This window comes from Oryctolagus cuniculus, chromosome 8 (genome assembly GCF_051225735.1).
Source record: "Oryctolagus cuniculus isolate XC-2025 breed Fujian yellow rabbit chromosome 8, ASM5122573v1, whole genome shotgun sequence".
NCBI classification, from domain to species: Eukaryota; Metazoa; Chordata; class Mammalia; order Lagomorpha; family Leporidae; genus Oryctolagus; species Oryctolagus cuniculus.
Genome location: NC_142874.1, coordinates 144,975,801 through 144,996,180, shown reverse-complemented (window position 1 = coordinate 144,996,180; position 20,380 = coordinate 144,975,801). Strand labels below are relative to the sequence as shown.

At 40.0% G+C, this 20,380-nt stretch overlaps 1 protein-coding gene across 2 annotated transcripts in view; it reads right to left on the bottom strand.

Annotated features, from left to right (window-relative positions):
• The window catches only part of CSMD1 (CUB and Sushi multiple domains 1), a 2,062,046-nt gene that overhangs the window by 1,858,132 nt on the left and 183,534 nt on the right, over window positions 1-20,380 (bottom strand). The gene's annotated exons all lie outside the window — the stretch shown is intronic.

Genomic DNA, 20,380 nt, shown 5'->3' with positions numbered 1-20,380 from the left:
GAGCTGAGCTGCAGGACCCTGAGTGGGAACCCTGAGCCCTCAGTGCTTAGCACTCACCCACTGAATCCCTGAACCTACATGTGGGCCTGGTCACACAGATTCCACAACATCTCCAGTCCATCTCTTGATGATGAATTTTCAAAACCATCCATTTTTCTTTACTTTAATCCCAAGTTGTTAATGAGGAGCAAAACCATTTGAGTCTTACGTCTTTAATATCTCCAAGTCTCCACGTGACAGATATTAAGTAAAAAAAAAAGCAGTGACTCTAACTCACTCCAGCTAACATTTCTTGTGTCCTTGAGTGAGCTCTCACCTCAGACAGGCTGTCCCCTTTTCCCGGATCTGCTCGTCCCTTCACTAGACCAGAGTGCAGTCACTTTGGGGAGTGACACATGATTTGGGAACACTTTCAAGTCATCTTCAATTTCAATTTTTTTTTTCATTTTTTGACAGGCAGAGTGGACAGTGAGAGAGAGAGACAGAGAGAAAGGTCTTCCTTTTGCCATTGGTTCACCCTCCAATGCTGCCACGGCTGGCGCGCTGCGGCTGGCGCACCATGTTGATCCGATGGCAGGAGCCAGGTGCTTCTCCTGGTCTCTCATGGGGTGCAGGGCCCAAGCACTTGGGCCATCCTCCACTGCACTCCCAGGCCACAGCAGAGAGCTGGCCTGGAAGAGGGGCAACTGGGAAAGAATCCAGCACCCCGAATAGACTAGAACCCAATGTGCTGGCGCAGCTAGGCGGAAGATTAGCCTAGTGAGCTGCGGCGCCGGCCCTAAGTCATCTTCAATTTCCAAATCAAGGATAAAGTTACACAGCTGAAGAGATGGACACAAAGGGAGGTCAGTGAGGAGCTATGGCTGCTGCAGGGCCCGGCACAGGGCAGAAGGATGAAAGGAAGCAGCCTCACTGGCCCTGGAGGTCCAGTCCCAGGTTGTCAGCCATGCTCAGTGGACATCAGATCGGCCTATGTCTTCTCAAAGGTGGGTCCTTCATGGAGCCTTGAGGGAGCGCAGTTGCAGGACAGGAATTTGCCTTTTCCTCTGGTTCACCTCTCTCCGTGTCTCAGCTGTCTCAGGGATGGAGTGGATTCTGACGCCCGGCCTCCCCTGCACCAGACTCTCAGCCAGTGTGGCATGGTCCAGCTGTCCTCACCCCTGTGGCCGTCTGTCAGCCTCAGAGCAGCACAAAGATGTTGTGTTAAGGAGAAAGAAGAAGAGAAATGGCCTCGTTGGATGGTAACGGGATGAACAGATATATTTTTCCCTAGAGTGACCAAGAATAGAACCACGTTCCCAGGCCCTGGGAGGGAAGGGGCTGGTCAAGCTCTGCTTCTGATTCAGGGGGGCTCAGTTTTTTCCTCTCTTTCTTCCTTGCTCTCTGTGCCATCACCGATGCCAAGCTCTCTGTTGGCTTCCTCTGTGCATGTGCATGTGGCACAGACCCTCAATCCTATGCTCCGCACACATGCCGTCACAGGGAGGGAGTGTGAGCTGTCCATGAGCAGTGTCAACGTGTCTGCAGGAACCACAGATTCTAAGAGCAGGTGCACGGTGGAACTCATTCAGGGCACAGGCATGGGAAGTGAAGGCACAGCTTTCATTGTAGTGTGGCTGGCTCAAGGAGTGACCCCACTGAGCTGGGACTCCAAGGTCCCTATGGTACCCGTGTGTGTGTGTGTGTGTGTGTGTGTGTGTGTGTGCAGGGGTAGCCAGCATCCCTGCAGGTAACGCAACCAGAAGGAGGAAATCTCCCATATTTTCCATATCACAGCAAACCCCCTGTGGAGGAAAACAACCACAGAACAGGAAAACCAAGACGGCCCTGAAGGAGAAAGGATGGTTGGGAAAATTCCATCAACACCATGATTTGTGATTTCAGAACAGTTTATAAAGGTTCACCATGATCTTTCTTAAATTTCATTAACAAGGTCTATAGATCTCCTGTCCATTTTTAGGTATGGATTTCTCTGCTTTTATTGACTTTTTATGCCTTAGTAATGTTGTGAAAGGACATCTTTCTTATTTTGATATGCTCTTTCAAAGTCAAATCTTAATATTTGAACAGACTTCTGTTATACTTAAACCTGCTCACTACGTGAAAATAGGTGATTTTTTATGGACGAGCAACTTAAATGACGATTGATTCTTAGGACATTTAATATATCCTTACATACACAAAAATAATGATATTCTGGTGTTTTCAAATTGTATGAATTTAACCACTGCAGAAAGCACAATCGAGTGATCTTAGTACTGCTTGTGCAATGAACTGCATGTTTAGAATCCTTGTGCTGTTAAAGCCATTTTGAAGTCACTAGATGTCATTCTGCTTTCTCTCCTCCACCAGCTCCAGCTCCACAAAGTTGTAGATATATGTGCATGCAAGAGCCCTGTGTTCCAGAAAATACATTTTCATAGTGTTCTGTAAAAGATCATCTCTCTCTCTCAACTCTGCCTTTCAAATAAACAAATAAATCTTTTTTAACTTTTATTTAATGAATATAAATTTCCAAAGTACAGCTTATAGATTACAATGGCTTCCCCCCACCCCATAACGTCCCTCCCACCTGCAACCCTCCCCTTTCCCACTCCCTCCCCCTTCCATTCACATCAATATTCATTTTCAATTCTCTTTATATACAGAAGATCAGTTTAGCATACATTAAGTAAAGATTTCAACAGTTTGCACCCACATAGAAACATAAAGTGAAAAATACTGTTTGAGTACTCGTTATAGCATTAAATCACAATGTACAGCACACTAAGGACAGAGATCCTACATGAGAAGTAAGTGCACAGTGACTCCTGTTGTTGACTTAACAAATTGACACTCTTGTTTATGGCATCAGTAATCACCCTAGGCTCTTGTCATGAGCTGCCAAGGCTATGGAAGCCCCCTGAGTTCACTGACTCTGATCATATTTAGACAAGGCCATGGTCAAAGTGGAAGTTCTCTCCTCCCTTCAGAGAAAGGTACCTCCTTCTTTGATGACCTGTTCTTTCCACTGGGATCTCACTCACGGAGATCTTTCAATAAATAAATAAGTCTTTAAGGAAACAAAAAACAAAAACAAAATGGGGGCTGGTGCTGTGGTGCCATGGTAAAACTGCCACCTGCAGCGCCACATCCCATATGGGCACCAGTGGAGGCCTGGCTGCTCCACGTCAATCTTGTTCCTTGTTAATGGACTGGGAAAGCAGCAGAAGATGGCCCAAGTGACTGGGCCACTGCCACGCAAGTGGCAGACCCGGATGAAGCTCCTGGCTCCTGGCTTCAGCTCTGGCCACTGTGGTCATCTGGGGAGTAATCCAGTGGATGGAAGTTCTCTCTCTCTCTCCTCCCCATCTCTCTTTCAAGTAAATAAATGGGCAAATATTTTAAAAGTGATCATGAGCATAATGATTATCTACCTACTAAGTGCACAGTTCACTAATATCAGCTAAGCAGCTGGTCCTGGCCACTTTCCGAAGCGAGAGACACCAAAATGTTTACGGTTGTGATTTATGGTTTTCCCAGAAATAATATTTCAAAGGGGAATCATTATAAAATGTATTCTCTCAGTATACAAGGAGAAATTCATGGAAATGAGTTTGAATTATAAACTAGATGTCACCATTGTCTACCTCTAAGTCAACAAAAGTTATTCCATATTCAATCTGCATTTGCCTCCTGTCAAGTCTGTGCTTTGTAGGATGGAAGGAGAGTGGCGCAGGGCCAGAGAGACCTGTGTTTGAACTTGATTTTGATGCTTGTTGGACCAGACCTTCATTAGGAACAAGGCTCAATGGCGCTCAGATGTTTTGTTTATCATAGAACATATGATTCGATTGGTTTGTAGATATTAATTACTGATAAGATCTGTATTTTACCACTCCTCCACAATTTAGTAAAAAATAAAAGCAAACAAAAAACTATTGATGATATGAAATTACGCTCATTTAAGATTTTTTCCACTGGTGCATATCCCAGTGGCACTTTGAAGGACCCCACTGTGTTCATGGAATTTCATGAGGATCCCTCATGCTTGTCTCTGTTAGTGCCCTGCACTCTAGAGTGTTTCTGCAGCTGTAATCACATCTGTGTCACACGTTTGCTATGAGGGTTAAATGACAGCATCGTGTTAACTGCTTGAGAGAGCAGCAAGGCCGCACTTAACCTCTGTGGATAAGATTGTCATCTTCACACACAAGTCCTTACTGAATGTCCCATCAGTCAAAGGTGTTGCCACCTGGACAGGAGACACAGCTATATTCACACACTGGGCAGTCAATCACCTTCATACCAGCCAGTGGCAACAGGAGGTGTGCTGTGTTTCATGGCTACTTGGTTATTTGTTCAACCATTAAATATTCTCCTATAATGATGAGAAACTGTTTCCTTTACAAGTAAGAAGTGGAGATCATTATGTTCCACATGGAAGTAAATAATGAATTAATTTCTACCAAATTCAGACAATATTTAACTGAGTGAATCAAAACACACCTTCAAGGATTCCAGGAATTTGAGTCTATAATCATTAGAACTCGAAAAACCACCAGAACAGAAATAATTAATAATGGAAAAACTGATAGTGTGGGACACTCAGAGGTTAGGAATATAGAATCGATTGATTAGGTTGCAAATGTTTTAAGAAGAGAGTCTCATGAGAATTTCTATCCAATTACTGAGTGAATTGTCAATCATTCAGTGTTTTCAGTGGAAATTATTTTTTACCGTGAGAAGGAGCACCAGATTGTTTTATGCGTTCACCAGAGTGAAGTATGGAAGTGAGGCAGAGGCAGGGAGGTGGAGAAGCAGGGAGCAGCGGAGGGGAGAGATGAAGAGGAGTGGAGGGTAGGAGGGGAAGGAGGAGAGCATGACTGGAAGGGAGGGAGGCAGAGGGAGACATCTTCAGATTAAGAGACTGACGCTGCCTACCACGCTAAGAAGGCACCTCCTAGAGGGAGACATCTTAAAGATGTTCCCTGACCAGAATGAAAGGCCAATAATGTTTACATATAATATATTGCCATGACTGCTCTGTGAAATACACGGAAACTTTCAAGAAAAGTGTTTTCAGTTTGTTTCTGGGAAACGTAAATATTAATAAGATACCTGATACCTTTTGGCAAACACAGAGAACAGCTCCTTATCAATACATTGTGAAAGCTATCCTTTTGTAGATGTGATTGGCTAAAAATAAACTGCTTAAAATAGTGCAATTAGCTATTAAAAGGGATAGGAAATCGAAATTAATGTCTGCTTCCTGGTCAATACACATGGAGCAATTTTGCATCTGGAAGAAAGTAGGTTGAAGAAAGCAGGGCTTCTAACACAGCAGATAAAGTCAGGAGCTTGTTTAAAGTACCCAACCATCAAACTCACGATGTAATGATAGCGTGTAAAATTAGGTATGAGCCTGATCCTGCTGTGGTGCATTTTTTTCTGGATGTCAGTTCATCCATTTATGTGGTTATAATCACCCAGGATCGTCTAGTGCTAAAATTATGCTTCAGGGATATTTGTGCACGGCCTCCTCTCTTTCACGGATATTTTCACACATCCTTTTTATAATATGTAACATGCTTTTCTTTATCCATCTAACAGCTTAGTGTCCTCTGAGAATTACGGAGCACTCTGCTGAGTTGCAGTCTTATTCCTAGAGTGATCCATGCTGACGAATCATTTCTTGTTCTTTAGATAACCAGATCCTCCAGGCACCAGGAAGGCCTGTGGGTGGCGGTGTGAATGCAGGAGTCTGCCAGTGCTGTTCTTGTGCCTGGGACCTCCATGCCTGCACTCCCCTGATCTTGTCACTTAACCTTTCTCTCTGGCTGGCTCAGATCTGAATCAGAGATGAAAACCCAGCCAGAAAGGAGGAACGCTTCCTGAATCGAGCTATTCACTGCTTGTGAAGCATCTGTAAAAGCATAAATTACTTTAAAGTTAAATGATGTGTGTGTGGATAACAGACTTGACCCAATAACAAATCCCATTATAATTTATTTCAGTCTCAGACACTGCCAGAGTCTACAGCTACGTACAGGATAATTCGAAGAGAAGACCTTCAAGATGAAGTTAGTCTTGGAACACGGAGAAAACAAGCTTGGTCCAGAGGGTGATACCGATGTTGTGATGTGAGCTGTTTGGAATCTGACCACTGAGGGGGACCCTCACGAGACGTCCAGTGGACCTCACACTACTGAGTTGGAGCCTTGGCTAAACTGGCATTTAGCTACCCAGCACTTCCCTCCTTTTTTCCCATTTTTTGGATATTTTTTTTTTTTTTGCCAGGCAGAGTTAGACAGTGAGAGAGAGAGAGAGAGAGAGAGAGAGAGAGTTATAGACAGTGAAGAGAGAGAGAGAAAGGTCTTCCTTTTCCGTTAGTTCACCCGCCCAGAGGGCCTCTATGGCTGGCGCGCTGCACCAATCTGAAGCCAGGAGCCAGGTGCTTCCTCCTGGTCTCCAACGTGGGTACAGGGTCCAAGCACTTGGGTCATCCTCCACTGCCTTCCCAGGCCATAGCAGAGAGCTGGACTGGAAGAGGAGCAACCGGGACAGAATCCAGTGCCCCGACCGGGACTAGAACCCGGGGTGCCGGCGCTGCTGGCAGAGGATTAGCCTAGTGAGCGTGGCACCAGCCAACATGTTGGATATTTGACCACTGAATCAGCGAGTCCTCCTGATGAAGTAGTCAGCAAGAATCCAAAAGCAGGCTCTTTTAGCATCACCTGTGATGCATTGTATTTTATTTTGAAATGAATTATGTCACCTGTAGAAGTTTCTAGAAAGTGATGATCTAGTTTCACCTCAGGGAGCTCAAAAGTCACACTGAACAACCACCTCACCTGGTACCTTCTGAAACACATTGGCTCACTGAGAGCTACAGCATGTCCTAGATGTTCAGTAACCTGATGGCCACAGTGGACCTTAGATTGTCCAGTAGCTTGACCGAACTCCTGCCAGGTCCTGGGGAGGGACATGAAGCCCTGGCCTGGCATTTTGCAGTTTTGTCATCTTGGACAGGTTGCTAGCCTCTGGTCTGGGGTAAAGTCAATCCCTACGACACAATAGCTCTTCAGTCGACATCAGCCCCATGGACATCTTTCTCCATCCCCACCCTCAGATAGGCAATGGATTCTGCTTAACTGAATTTACTTCTCTCCTCGGGAGCTTTTTCCCAACGCCACCCAACTGTCAGATGCATATTAACAAAGAAGGGAAATGGAAGATAAAAAATTTTAACGTGGATTAGTTATTTCCAGAAAGAGTCATTAAAACCCTCTACAGCCACCTGAGGCATTCAACCTTTTCGCATGCTCATATTTCCTCCTTCGTCAAAGTAGAATCCAGTTGGTTAAACCCACTTATTAAACAATGAACCTCATTTGGAACCCAGTCACTGAATTACAAACATCTAGTCATGTGCAATTAACTTGAGTTTTTGTGCACCGAATTTGAGGTGGAACCAGGGAACGATAAAATAACTATAAAAAATTAATAAAATATCTGCCTTGAAAGACCTTGTCATTCTCATGTGCTTAATGGTCTGATTGAGATTTATCACACAAGTTTATCTGTCAGATCTATGTAGAATATTTAAAACTGAAGAGTACTACAAAACCAACTTCAAATTTCATCTCCTACCCCATAATCTCAAAATGTGCTCATCTTAAAATATAAAAATCATAGGACTGGCACTGTGGCATAGTAGATTAAGCCTCTGCCTGTGGTGTTGGCATCTGATATGGGTACCAGTTTGAGTCCCAACTGCCCTACTTCTGATCCAGCTCCTGCTAATGGCCTGGAAAGCAGTGGAAGATGCCTCAAGTCCTTGGGCCCCTGCACCCACATGGGAGACCTGGAAAAAGCTCCAGGCTCCTGGTTTTGGATCAGCCCAGCTCTGGCCATTGTGGCCATTTGGGAAGTGAACCAGTGGATGGAAGAACTCTCTTTCTGTGTCTCCCTCTTTTTGTAATTCTGTCTCTCAAGAAATAAGTAAATCTTGAAAAAATGAAAATCATTCTATACTTTATAAGTTCTTAATCTTAATTCATAAATCACATATTTTCTGCAAATTTTATGGAAAATACAGGCCAGCACTCTGGAAATTTGTATCTGTGACTATGGTGGATGGCACTGTCATCCCTGATTTGCCATTCCTTAATGTATCCCCACATTTTGCCACATAACCTTACAGCTTCTCCTATAAAAATCAGGCCATGCTTCCCAATATTTCACAGCCACATTGATTTTAGACATGGCCAGATGGCCAACCTTGGCAAATTTCCAAGGGTAAGTGTGGGTAGCATCACTCTCAGCACCAAGAGAAAATGTGCTCCAGGTAACTTAACATCCTCACAAAACCAAAGATTCATGGCGCATGTTCCAGTGGAATGTTGCCTAGTCCAGTCTCAGACAAACCAGAAACAAGTATCCTTCTGCAATATGGCATGCCAGTACGGTTTATTACTCAGGATTTTTGTTGCAATAATATATGGAGGCATTAATAGCCCCAAGAGAATATAAGCATTACATACATATATATTCCTCCTCTGCTAATGGAAAAGCATCCTGCATGCGGCATTATTACTTAAAATCCCAATCAGATACGAGTTGAACTTCCCAAATCTGAAACACTGAAATCTAAAGCGCTTCAGACATCAAACTCGTTGACACCACAAGTGGATAATTCCACACCAGAAAATATTTCTTCATGTACAAAATTATTCCAACTTTTCTGGTTATGTGTGTATGACGTGAGTGGAACAAAATTGAATTCCACATTTAGACTTGGGTCTCACCATTAAGATACATTATTAGTTAGAGGGAAATATTTTAAAATTTGAGAAATTGAAAATCTAAAGCACTTCTGGTCCTAAGCATTTGGAAAAGGGACATTTAACCTATGATGTATTTAAAGTATTAGATTCTTGTCTGTATGCCATAAAATAATGGGCCAATAAAGGGCATCTGTAATGTTTGTGATAAAAATGTATATTGTCATTAACATTAATAGCAAGAGGACATGTGTATACTAACAGATCTCCATGAGAGGAATGCACAGTTTCTCTTTCTAATGCCCATCCAAATTGAATACAGCCCAGTGCCAGTAGGAATTCATTAGGAAGCATGTCCCAAGCAGTGGACTGTAAATACATTCTGTCTCATTACTGTCTTCCATGGATAGCTCATCTGGTTGAGTGTTGCAAACAGTACTAATGTGCACCCCCATGTCCTTATTTGCACGCTCACTTGCACTTGAACCTCCTGGGTGATACACAACCGGGGCGTCCACCTGCACAAACCAGACAGCATGGGCGCACAGACGGCAGGAGAGCAGATTGTCTCAGCTGCCAACACTGACAATCAGTGGTAGATCAGAGGCTGCATTAGGAACAGTGATGAGAACGATGCTTGCGTGGAGGCCGCCCTTGAGAGCAAGGCTGCTCCTTGCTGCTGCACAAAAACAGGATTCAAATGCATTCTCCCTTCTCCCCTTCCTGAGACAACTTCTAGAGCACCTTCTGGAATGTACGTCCTCAAAGGGAAAGGAATGCTAAGTGATCTGAAAAATTAGCTCCTGGGATTTACTGGAATCTTATCCCTGCATAGCCACAGTAAACCAGGCAGCTCCTATTAGATCCCTTGTAGTAGAAAAAGTCTTCTAGAAATACAGCTTTGTGTGCCCCTGGGCACTTATCTTAATAGGTGTGATGCTAATGATCTCACCACAATATTAAATACAACAGACGTTGGCCAAGTGTTTTCAACCATTTAGAACACGTTGATTATAAAACATGCTCTCTCGGATGTGAGCACTCAGAAAGATTGCCTGATGGGAGAAAATATTGAAACATCAATTTAATTGGAATCTCAGGATCATCTTTCATGTTCTCCATGCCAAGACTCATCCATTAATGTGATCTTGCTCTATTTAAAAGTTCTCTGTCCATGTTGCTCAAATAACTTTGAGTTCAATATCCTTCATACATTTTAAAATGACTGAATTGGATTATTTTGAATCAGGGTGGAAATTACTATTCAAGAACAGGAGAAATCGACAAGATTTTGTTGATGCCTCTGGGGGACATTTACTCTCCCACCTGTTCAGTCATTCATCAGCAAGTTTTACCTCCAGTCTGAGAGACAAATAAAGTTTAGCTCCTACTGGCTGTCATGTCAGACTGAAAACAAAGCCAGTGGATCCCATTGCCAGCAAAAGTAGCAATCACTATTAATTCAGTGACAACTACTGACTCCTTTCATGACAAATACATTGCTAGGACCTTCACAGACGTGGTTATTTGGTAATAAAAGTAATGTTTTCATAAATTGAGATATTCTTAAAAAACAGAAATTAGAAAATCAATGAAACATACATATTAATATGATTTTATATCTATACTCAGTTTCTAATCTAGCACCATGGCGTAAAACCACTTCCTTCAAAATCTCTTATCAAACACTCAACATTTTAAGCAGTAAGAAGTATCACTTAAGTCTCCAAACATTGCCTGCAATCTAAGAATATTATGTGGATGAATTAGTAAAAGGCTCCTTGTGTGCCGCCACTAGACATGAATAGGAAACCCAAACAGTTTCAGTTTTGGACAGGAGCATCATGAAGATTCAGTCTCTTGAGTCAGACTACAGTGCAAACCTGCACTCTGCAGTAACAATGAAATGCAACCCACATATGTAATTTCAAGTTTGCTGGTGACCATTTTATTAAAAAAAAAAAAAAGAAAAGGACAGGGTTGATGTTTGGTCGGTCATTTGACACACATGCATCATGCATCCCATCATGAAATACATGGGTTTGCTGTCTGGTTTTGTTCCTGACTCCAGCGTTCCAGTAATACAGACTCTAGGAGGAACTAGGATGTTTCAAAGCGTTGGGTTCCTGCCACCCATGTGGGAGACCCAGAGTAAGTCCCCAGCTCCTGGTTTTAGCCCTGCCCATCCCCAGACTTTGCAGGCATTTAATGGTGAATCAGCAGATGGGTGCACGTTCTCTCTCTCTCTCTCTTACTCACTCTCTTTATTGCTCTGCTTCTTAAATAAATAAATACGACAGATAAAACTGAATTTAATAAAATTTAACCTAACATATCCAAAATATTTCTTACATTATCATACAATTAATATAAAATTAAAAGTGAGACATTTCACATTCTTGTACTTATACTATCGAAATCAAGTGTGTGTTTACACTTTCAGCACAATTCCATGTGGAAAAGTTACATGTGTGGCAAGTAGCTACCATATTGAAAAGTAACGTTTCCATCCAAGTCATTTTTCAGTAAGCACAATGTTTGCACATAACTGCAGGATAGAGTACAGTGATTTAACGAATGAACACAATGTGCACTGATCAAATCAGGGCCATTAGCATTCCCGTCTCCTTGGACATCTATCACCACTACATGTTGGGAAACATCAGACTCCTTTGCTAGTTAATATGAAATGTAGTAAATTGTTGTAGAACCCAAGTTCAGTCACTTAGTAAGTGTGTAATCCCAAACCAGTTACTTCAATCTAGCTTCTTCTACAAATGGGACTGAACAGTATTTTCCTTAAAGTACACACACACACACACACACACACACACAGAGTTGGGAATATGAAGTGAATTAACATGTATATTGTGCTTAGAACTAGTTAAGTGTAAACATACCAAAAGACCAGCTATTATAATTAACTAATCTAATAATTACTCCAGTAGCCTTTAAAAGCTCACACTTTAGTTACACATATGAATTATACTGTTTTATAGATATTTTAATGCTTATTTGAGAAAGAGTGGGAGAGAAAGAAACAAAGAGGCAGACAGAGCCACCACTGAATAATTCACTCTTCCCAGGCTACAATCCTCACAACACCTGGGGCAGGGCTAGCACTGAAGTGGGAAGCCAAGAATGAAATCCAGGATACCCACATGGTAGCAGGAACCTCAGTACTAGAATCCTTGTCGCTGCCAGCCAGGAAGGACTGGAGCCAGGTGCCAGGGTAGTCCTACAACCGGGTGCTCTGATCCATGTGAGAATCTTAATTCCTAGGCTAAATATCTGCTCCCTCATTGTATGTAATTTTGAAATATTTTAACATAAATTTGAAATAACTGAGTAACATTAACTCAAATTCACACCTTATGCTGAATTGGAAATGAAATTTCAGATTTACAATTTACTTGAAATGATTTAGATTAAATGATTAAATTTCAAATTTCTTTTTTTTTTTTTTTTGTATTCCAACTAAAGCATTGCTCAGTTTATGTTTCTTTGGCTAATGAAAATTTTGACATTTTTGAATTTTTTTTAACTTTTATTTAATGAATATAAATTTCCAAAGTACGGCTTATGGATTACAATGGCTTCCCCCCCATAACGTCCCTCCCACCCGCAACCCTCCCCTTTCCCATTCCCTCTCCCCTTCCATTCACATGAGGATTCATTTTCAATTCTCTTTATATACAGAAGATCAGTTTAGCATACATTAAGTAAAGATTTCAACAGTTTGCTCCCACACAGAAACATAAAGTGAAAAATAATAGATGATTTTTTAAATGATGATGAAATCAGATCAGACCTATTGTCATGTTTAATCCCAGTGAGAGTCAAGTTGGGAATTGCTAATTTCTTCTTCTTCTTCTTCTTTTTTTTTTAAACAGAAGATCAGTTTAGTATACATTAAGTAAAGATTTCAACAGTTTGCACCCCCATAGAAACACAAAGTGAAATATACTATTTGAGTACTCGTTATAGCATTAAGCCTCAATGTACAGCACATTAAGGACAGAGATCCTACATGAGGAGTAAGTGCACAGTGACTCCTGTTGTTGACTTTACAAATTGACACTCCTGTTTATGGCATCAGTAAACTCCCTATGCACCAGTCATGAGTTTCCAAGGCTATGGAAGCCCCTTGAGTTCTCCGACTCTTATCTTGTTTAGACAAGGTCATAGTCAAAGTGGAAGTTCTCTCCTCCCTTCAGAGAAAGGTACCTCCTTCTTTGAAGACCTGTTCTTTCCACTGGGATCTCACTCACAGAGATCTTTCATTTAGGTGTTTTTTTTTTTTGTTTTTTGTTTGTTTGTTTGTTTGTTTGTTTTTTGCCAGAGTTTCTTGGCTTTCCATGCCTGAAATACTCTCATGGGCTTTTCAGCCAGATCCGAATGCCTTTAGGGCTGATTCTGAGGCCAGAGTGCTGTTTAGGACATCCGCCATTCTATGAGTCTGCTGAGTATCTCACTTCCCATGTTGGATCACTCTCCCCTTTATTTAGTCTATAGGTTAGTATTAGCAGGTACTAGACATGTTTATGTGCTCCCTTTGACTCTTAGTCCTTTCATTATGATCAATTGTGAACTGAAATTGATCACTTGGACTAGTGAGATGGCATTGCTACATGCCACCTTCATGGGATTGAATTGGAGTCCCCTGGTATGTTTCTAACTCTACCATTTGGGGCAAGTCAGCCTGAGCATGTCCCAAATTGTACATCTCTTCCCTCTCTTATTCCCACTCTTATGTTTAACAGGGATCACATTTCAGTTAAATTTCAACACTTAAGAATAACTGTGTGATAATTACAGAATTAAACCAGTCATAAATTTATCCCATAAATGCTACTAATTTGACTGCACCTTCACACATGCTTTGTAGGGAAAGTAAACACAGTTGGTCTTTCTTATACCATGACCTGATGCATGTCTGATGCTGTTATTTACCAGCTGTCCAAAAACATGGCAGGGTTTTTACAAATACATGATCCTGCCTCAGGTGATCACTGACATCATAAATAAGAGTGTCAATTGTTAAATCAACAACAGGAGTCACTGTGCACCTGCTCCCCATGTAGGACCTCTGTCCTTAATGTGTTGTACTATGCAAATTAATGGTAAAGCTACTACTCAAACAGTACTCTATGCTTTGTGTGTCTGTGTGGGTGCAATCTGTTGAAATCTTTACTTAGTAAATACTAAGTTGATCTTCTGTATATAATGATAATTGAAAATGAATCATGATGAAGAATGGGATGGGAGAGGGAGTAGGTGACAGGTTGGTTGCAGGTGAGAGGGACGCTATGGGGGAAAAGTCGCTATAATTCAAAAGTTGTACTTTGGAAATTTATATTTATTAAATAAAAGTTGAAAAAAAGAAAATATTCAAAAAAAAAACAAAAACAAAAACAAAGGCATGATCCTTTCCCATCAGGATTTGAGGGAAATATGCAAATAATGTGGTTTTGCATTGCATAGATAATTTGATAGTATCTTTCTATTGTTCTACTGAATTCATGACAATCAGTCAACTGGAATTTTTTGTAATTTATCTGTAACAATATATTTACTCTGCAGAAATTGAAAAGACCTAACAAAACACCTTGCATATCAGCAATATAATAAATTATGTAAAAATGAAGATGAAAGCTTTATAAAATAGTTCATAGAGATTAAACCATTTATATGAAAATTAGAAGACCCTCTAGTCTGAATCAGATAAAATTAAATTGCTACCTTCCTACCACATGAGGTCAAGACTGGGATAAAATAGGTGTGATATTAAAAGCAATAATGTTTAGGGATATTTGTTCTAATAATTATATTTTATGTACAATTCCACCCAAATAAATGTGCAAGGAACATAAAGGACTGATTAGATTTTATTAGTGAAGTCATTCTATCATTTCTAAGAAAGGGGCAAAGTAAATGAAAAGCTTGCTTACGACATGACATAAAAGATGGAGTGAGAAAATTAAGACTCCTCTGGCATCGACAATCACAGCCTCGATAATTTCCTCCCATGTCTAAGAAGCTGGAGGGCACAGAGTTCAGTGGAAGAACTGCAGACAGTCAATTTCATTGAACTTCACATTAATCTACTTGAATAAGAGTGGCGAGACCTATTATGAATTGGGTACCTTCACTCAGTCCAAAGAAGTTCCTTCTTTTGAGCTGCCTTGGATTTTAGCTACTGTGATTTTAACCATTGCAACTAACTTTTGAAGGTAACCTGTGATGATAAATCAATACAATCCACAGTATTTTAATACTAGCCCTCTCTTTTCTAGAGGAACATAATTTAAAAGAATGTACTCTTATGAAATTTGGGAGAAATGCCTCTCTATGCCACAGAAATGAGACATGCGGGGTTAACGTTGGGAAGAAATAAGGTACATGACATTTGCTTCTTCAGTGCCAATTAAAATGCCTCATAATATATAAGACTCAAGACTGAATTCACAATATTGATGTGGCTTTGATAACCAGACTTTTTTAAGGTGAAAGAATTTCAAAATCTAAGAGCTCAATGTGTTACAGAAAGGAAAAAAAAACCCTACTCCTTCAGTTCTTCGCTTTTTAAAAATGCTTTAGTCTGTTTCTACTAGCTAGTTTATTTTAAAGATATGGTTTCATTTCCACATTTTGCAGAAAATATGAAAAGATGCATTTTTTCTCTTAGATGACACAGTGCAATCAGAACCACAGTGGCTTCAGATCAGTGCCTAATGAATTGAATATTTCTCTTGATAGAATTTTTCTGATAGGAGCTATAGAATATGTTAAGCAAATACAAGCTATTTTTTATTAATAAATAAAATAGAGAAAATGAAAGCTTTCTATTACAGCAGAATGGCAAGGAATGACAACGTCTTGGACGCCCTGTAATTTATATAACTTTGACTTTAACTCCATCAAAAACCTGTTCACAGCTGGACAGGCATCATCAGCAACAACAGCACAACCAATTATTTCCTTCTGTGAAGCTCAGGGGCTGCTCCATGTGCACAAGCGAGATAAACACAGCTGTCCCTCCACTGCCTTTGCCATGTCTCTAAGTGAGACACAGTCCTGTGGAAGCCCATATCTCACAGACGAGCAGCTCTGAGTTTGCAGGGCTTCTTGTCTCCCTATCTGGGAGACTGCCTACTTCCTATGAAGAGAGATGCCTCCAGTTTCCAATAATCTCACTCAGATCTACATGGGACATGTCCCTGGATCAGAACAAAGGAGATCCCTAACTAACTCTGTATGCTTTAGTCTGTTAAGGGGCTAAAACATAAAGTGAGTATGTAGTAACAAAAATACTTCTTAAAGAAATTGCCTTTCTTCCTAACTGAAGAGGAAGGAGCTTGCGTTTGTGGTTTGGAAAATGCTATCCTAAGAGAAACCACATTTATAACATCCCATGTTTTATAAGCCAGTTATTGACATTGATATGTTGTCAGCATGCTACTCCACCCTGGAGAAGCAGGTCCTACTCCTGACATCATTGTAGACCCACATGAAGCCACACTTTTCTAGACAAAATTTAAGTGCGAACAATTCCACCCACAAGAAGTAGCCACATCTTACTTATCTGGCAAAGCTCACATCAACATTGAGTTCTACAAGAAACAAGAAAATATAAGCCCATTTTTCAGATCCCTCTAACACATGTATATAAGCCCATGTGACTTACACAGCTGAAGGAAACCATTTCTAAAAATATGTTAAGCTCTCTGAATCACTGACAGAAGTGTCATTGATTAATGTATAGTCTGAAAAAAACACTGCATGTTTTGATTTTAGGAATATATTGAAGGAGAAAATGTGCTTAGGAAAATCAGATATGAAACGCTGGAAATGGCCATTCTGCTAAAATTAAATAAATAAATCACACTTAGAGCTGTCATTGTATAAAGGAATAAAATTTGCTAGGAGTTTGACCAAAAAAAATTAGAACAATATAAAACTGTCATTGGCTCTATCTTAAAACGAAGTTTAATTTCATGGAATACAGCCTGTATATTCTGTATTCTTGCTGAATACAAAAGAGTGTCTAAAAATAAATACCAGAAACTGTCTGACTTGCTTTTTATTCTAATCATAATGAGCAAACACCATGAATGTGTTAGCTCTTCCCAGAGACCTGAGAGAACCCTGTTCATCAAAGTTCAAATCTCCAGTGAGCATCTTTGCTGCGTTTCTGAAAGGTCCTGAGACACAACAATTTCAATTTACACGTTGCAAGAGAATGACACACCATGAAGAGATTCGAGAAGCATCAGGAACTCAAGATGAAAGCAGGAGAGATAAAGCACTGACATGTAGCCTTTTAGAAAGTGCATTTTGGAGTAATCACACTGTTGCTTGGAAAAGTCTAGGGCTGCCCCTGAATTTCATCAGATACAGTAAAGCAATCCTGGAATATGCCCTAGCGGTCTCTGGCTTTATGCTCCCTTACATTGACATTATCCAAATACAACACAAACGTAAGCGAAAATTTACAAGTCGGTCTGTCTCCATCTCTTCCATGTTTGTAATTATGTTTTTCCAATTAAATAATTGGATCATGAGCAAATGTTTGCAATTGATTAAATAAGCAATAGTGATCATATAATTGGTGAACACTACTTTTGAGCTTCACCAAAATATTTCAATGAGAAAAATAATGTATAGTTTCAATGGCAATAACCTTTAGCAAATAATCGCTAACAAGATTTTAATCCCATAAATGATAGCCTCAGTCTATTTCCTGGAATAAATAATGAACTTCCTGGAAATTATAGGGAAATTAGGTTTATTCCATCTTCAAAATATTTTATTGAAAGCTTAATTAAGCAAACCACAAAGCTGTATTTTAACTCGTTTTCATCACATGCCTACTATGAGCTGGACACTACAGGGAGATTCAGCACAAACAGATGCATGTGTTGGATACTCCCAGCTCACAAATATTTTCAGTCTTTGCTCTAGCATGCAGATCATGGACAAGTAAACATTCTAAAATATGAAAATATGCTGTTTTTTAATTATTTATTTGAAAGGCAGAGAAAGAGAGAGAAGGACACACACAGAAACAATTTTTCCATCCATTGGTTCATTCTCCAAATTTCCACAACTACTAGCGCTGCACCAGGCTAAAGCCAAGAGCCCGAAACACCACCGGGGTCTCGTAAGTGGATACTAGGGGCCCAAGCATTGGGTCTTCATGCACTGCTTTTCCAGGCACATTAGCAGAGAGCTTGATCAGAAGCACAACTGCCAGGAATGATATTGGCACTCCAAAATCGTAGTGTTGGGGGCTCGTCTTGATCATTCGGTGTATAATGTTATTGCATATTGACAGAAACAAAGCAGCATCAGGCATATAACCATATGTTTTTTGGAAGGAACTAATCATTTGATATGCTATTCGTTGATGATATAAATTAATAAAGCCTCATACTTCACAAATAAGTCCTTCTCCATTGCTTAAAATGTAATAATTATATAGAAGTAGTGAAGATTCCTTTTCTAAATCAACTGGCAGGAAATGATGTAACATCACACTGAGTGGCCTACATTAGGCAATGATGGGTCTGACTGGATCAATGGTGCCCTGATCAGTATGGTGTAGAGAGGAGTGCGTCATAAGGAAGGCACACAAACCAATGCCTTTGAACTCATTAGAACAAAGCTTTGCTGCTTCATCATGTTGGGCAAAAAAGTCTATACTACCAAAAGCAATTTACAGATTCAATGTAATACCAGTCAAAATGCCAATGACATTCTTTGCAGATCTAGAGAAAACTATGCTGAAATTTATATGGAAACAAAAGCGATCCCAAATAGCTAAAGAAATTTTATACAACAATAACAAAGCCAGAAGCATCACAATACCTGATTTCAAGACATACTACAGGGCAATTATAATCAAAACAGCCTGGTACTGGCATAAAAACAGATTTGTAGAGCAATGAATCAGAATAGAGACTCCAGAAATCAATCCATGCATCTACAACTGACTTATCTTTAATAAACAAGCTAAAATCAAGCCCTTGGGCAAGAACAATCTCTTCAACAAATGGTGCTGGGAAAACTGGATCTCCAAGTGCAGAAGTATGCAACTAGACTCCTGCTTTATACCTTACACAAAATACCACTCAAAATGGATCAAAGACCTAAATCTATGACCCAACACCATCAAATCATTAGAGAACATGGGGGAAACTGCAAGACATTGGCATAAGCAAAGAATTCTTGGAAAATATTACAGCAGCACAGGCACTCAAAGCCAAAATTGACAAATGGGATTACATCAATCAGAGAAGCTTCTGCACTGCAAAAGAAACACTCAGCCATTTGAAGAGACGACTGACAGAATGGGGGAAAATATTTGTAAAGTACATAAATGATAAAGGATTAACATCCAGAATATATAAAAAGTTTAAGAAATTCAACAACAAAACAAACAACCCAGTGAAGAAATGGGCAAAGGACTTAAATAGGCATTTTTTAAGAGAGGAAATTCAAGTGGCCATATATGAATATGATTAATCTAGAGTTATGAGAAATGATAAAATATGAATATTTTCCACTGATATGTGCTAGGGGTCCTCAATCAAGTTATATACTAAAGCCTTTGTTATTTTTTCTATGAGTACGTCTTTCATATGCAAAGATAAAATCTATCACAAATCTGAAAGAGTGAAGCCTGCTTGGGAACATATCTCATGCCTACTTCCTCAGCACAGAGTGTTCTCATTATGGTAAGAGCAAAAGGCATCTCGCCTGGCTGCCCAGTTTCCCAGCTGTTACTCACCACATACAGCCTGGGCCTTATCATGGCAAGCATGGTTTGCTTTTCTATATAAAAGTCCAATTTCCCACTTTTTCTGTTTCCTCTCAAAATCACAGTGCCCTGTGTGAGCCAAATGAAACAATTTAGTTACATAATTAAAATCACTGGAATTACAAGACATATTTTTGAAAAGATTATGTTATTATCAATATTTTAAATTACATCATTTTATTTGTGGTTAAATGAATACAAGTCAGCTATCATACTGAATATTCACTCTCAAGATGACTATAAATAAATCATCAGGAATGATAGGGTAACACAGGAAGGTTATGACTATGGGATCATTTGGTGACACTTGAAAAAAGTTAATGATTGAATACAGCATTGGCAAAGGAAATTAAAGCAATCAGCCCTAAATATATTCTGCTTGAAAACTCTGAACCTCTCTTGTCTAAAACTATGATGATGATGTACAGTAGGTGATGTGGATGTTTTGTAGTAATATTCCATCAGATTTTCAGTGAGAAGCTTTATCTACACAGGACCTGCACTGTGCTGTGAGCAGTTCAGGAAGTCACAGTGCATTGAGTATGTGCAATGCAGAACTGAGTGTCCTGGGGTCCATTCACAACACTTAATTTATGTTTCTAGTAGCTGATACACGATGAGTTCCCCTGAATAGGTGCTTCTAAATGCATAAAGTAGAAAAATTCTAGACTCTAATTAGTTTCTTATATCAGACTCCTTCCTGATTTTTGTATAAAATAGTCAAATAGTATAACTATAAAACTAGGCACAGCTACCCTAGCTTTGAACATTGCCTGTTAGATCATTTAATTCC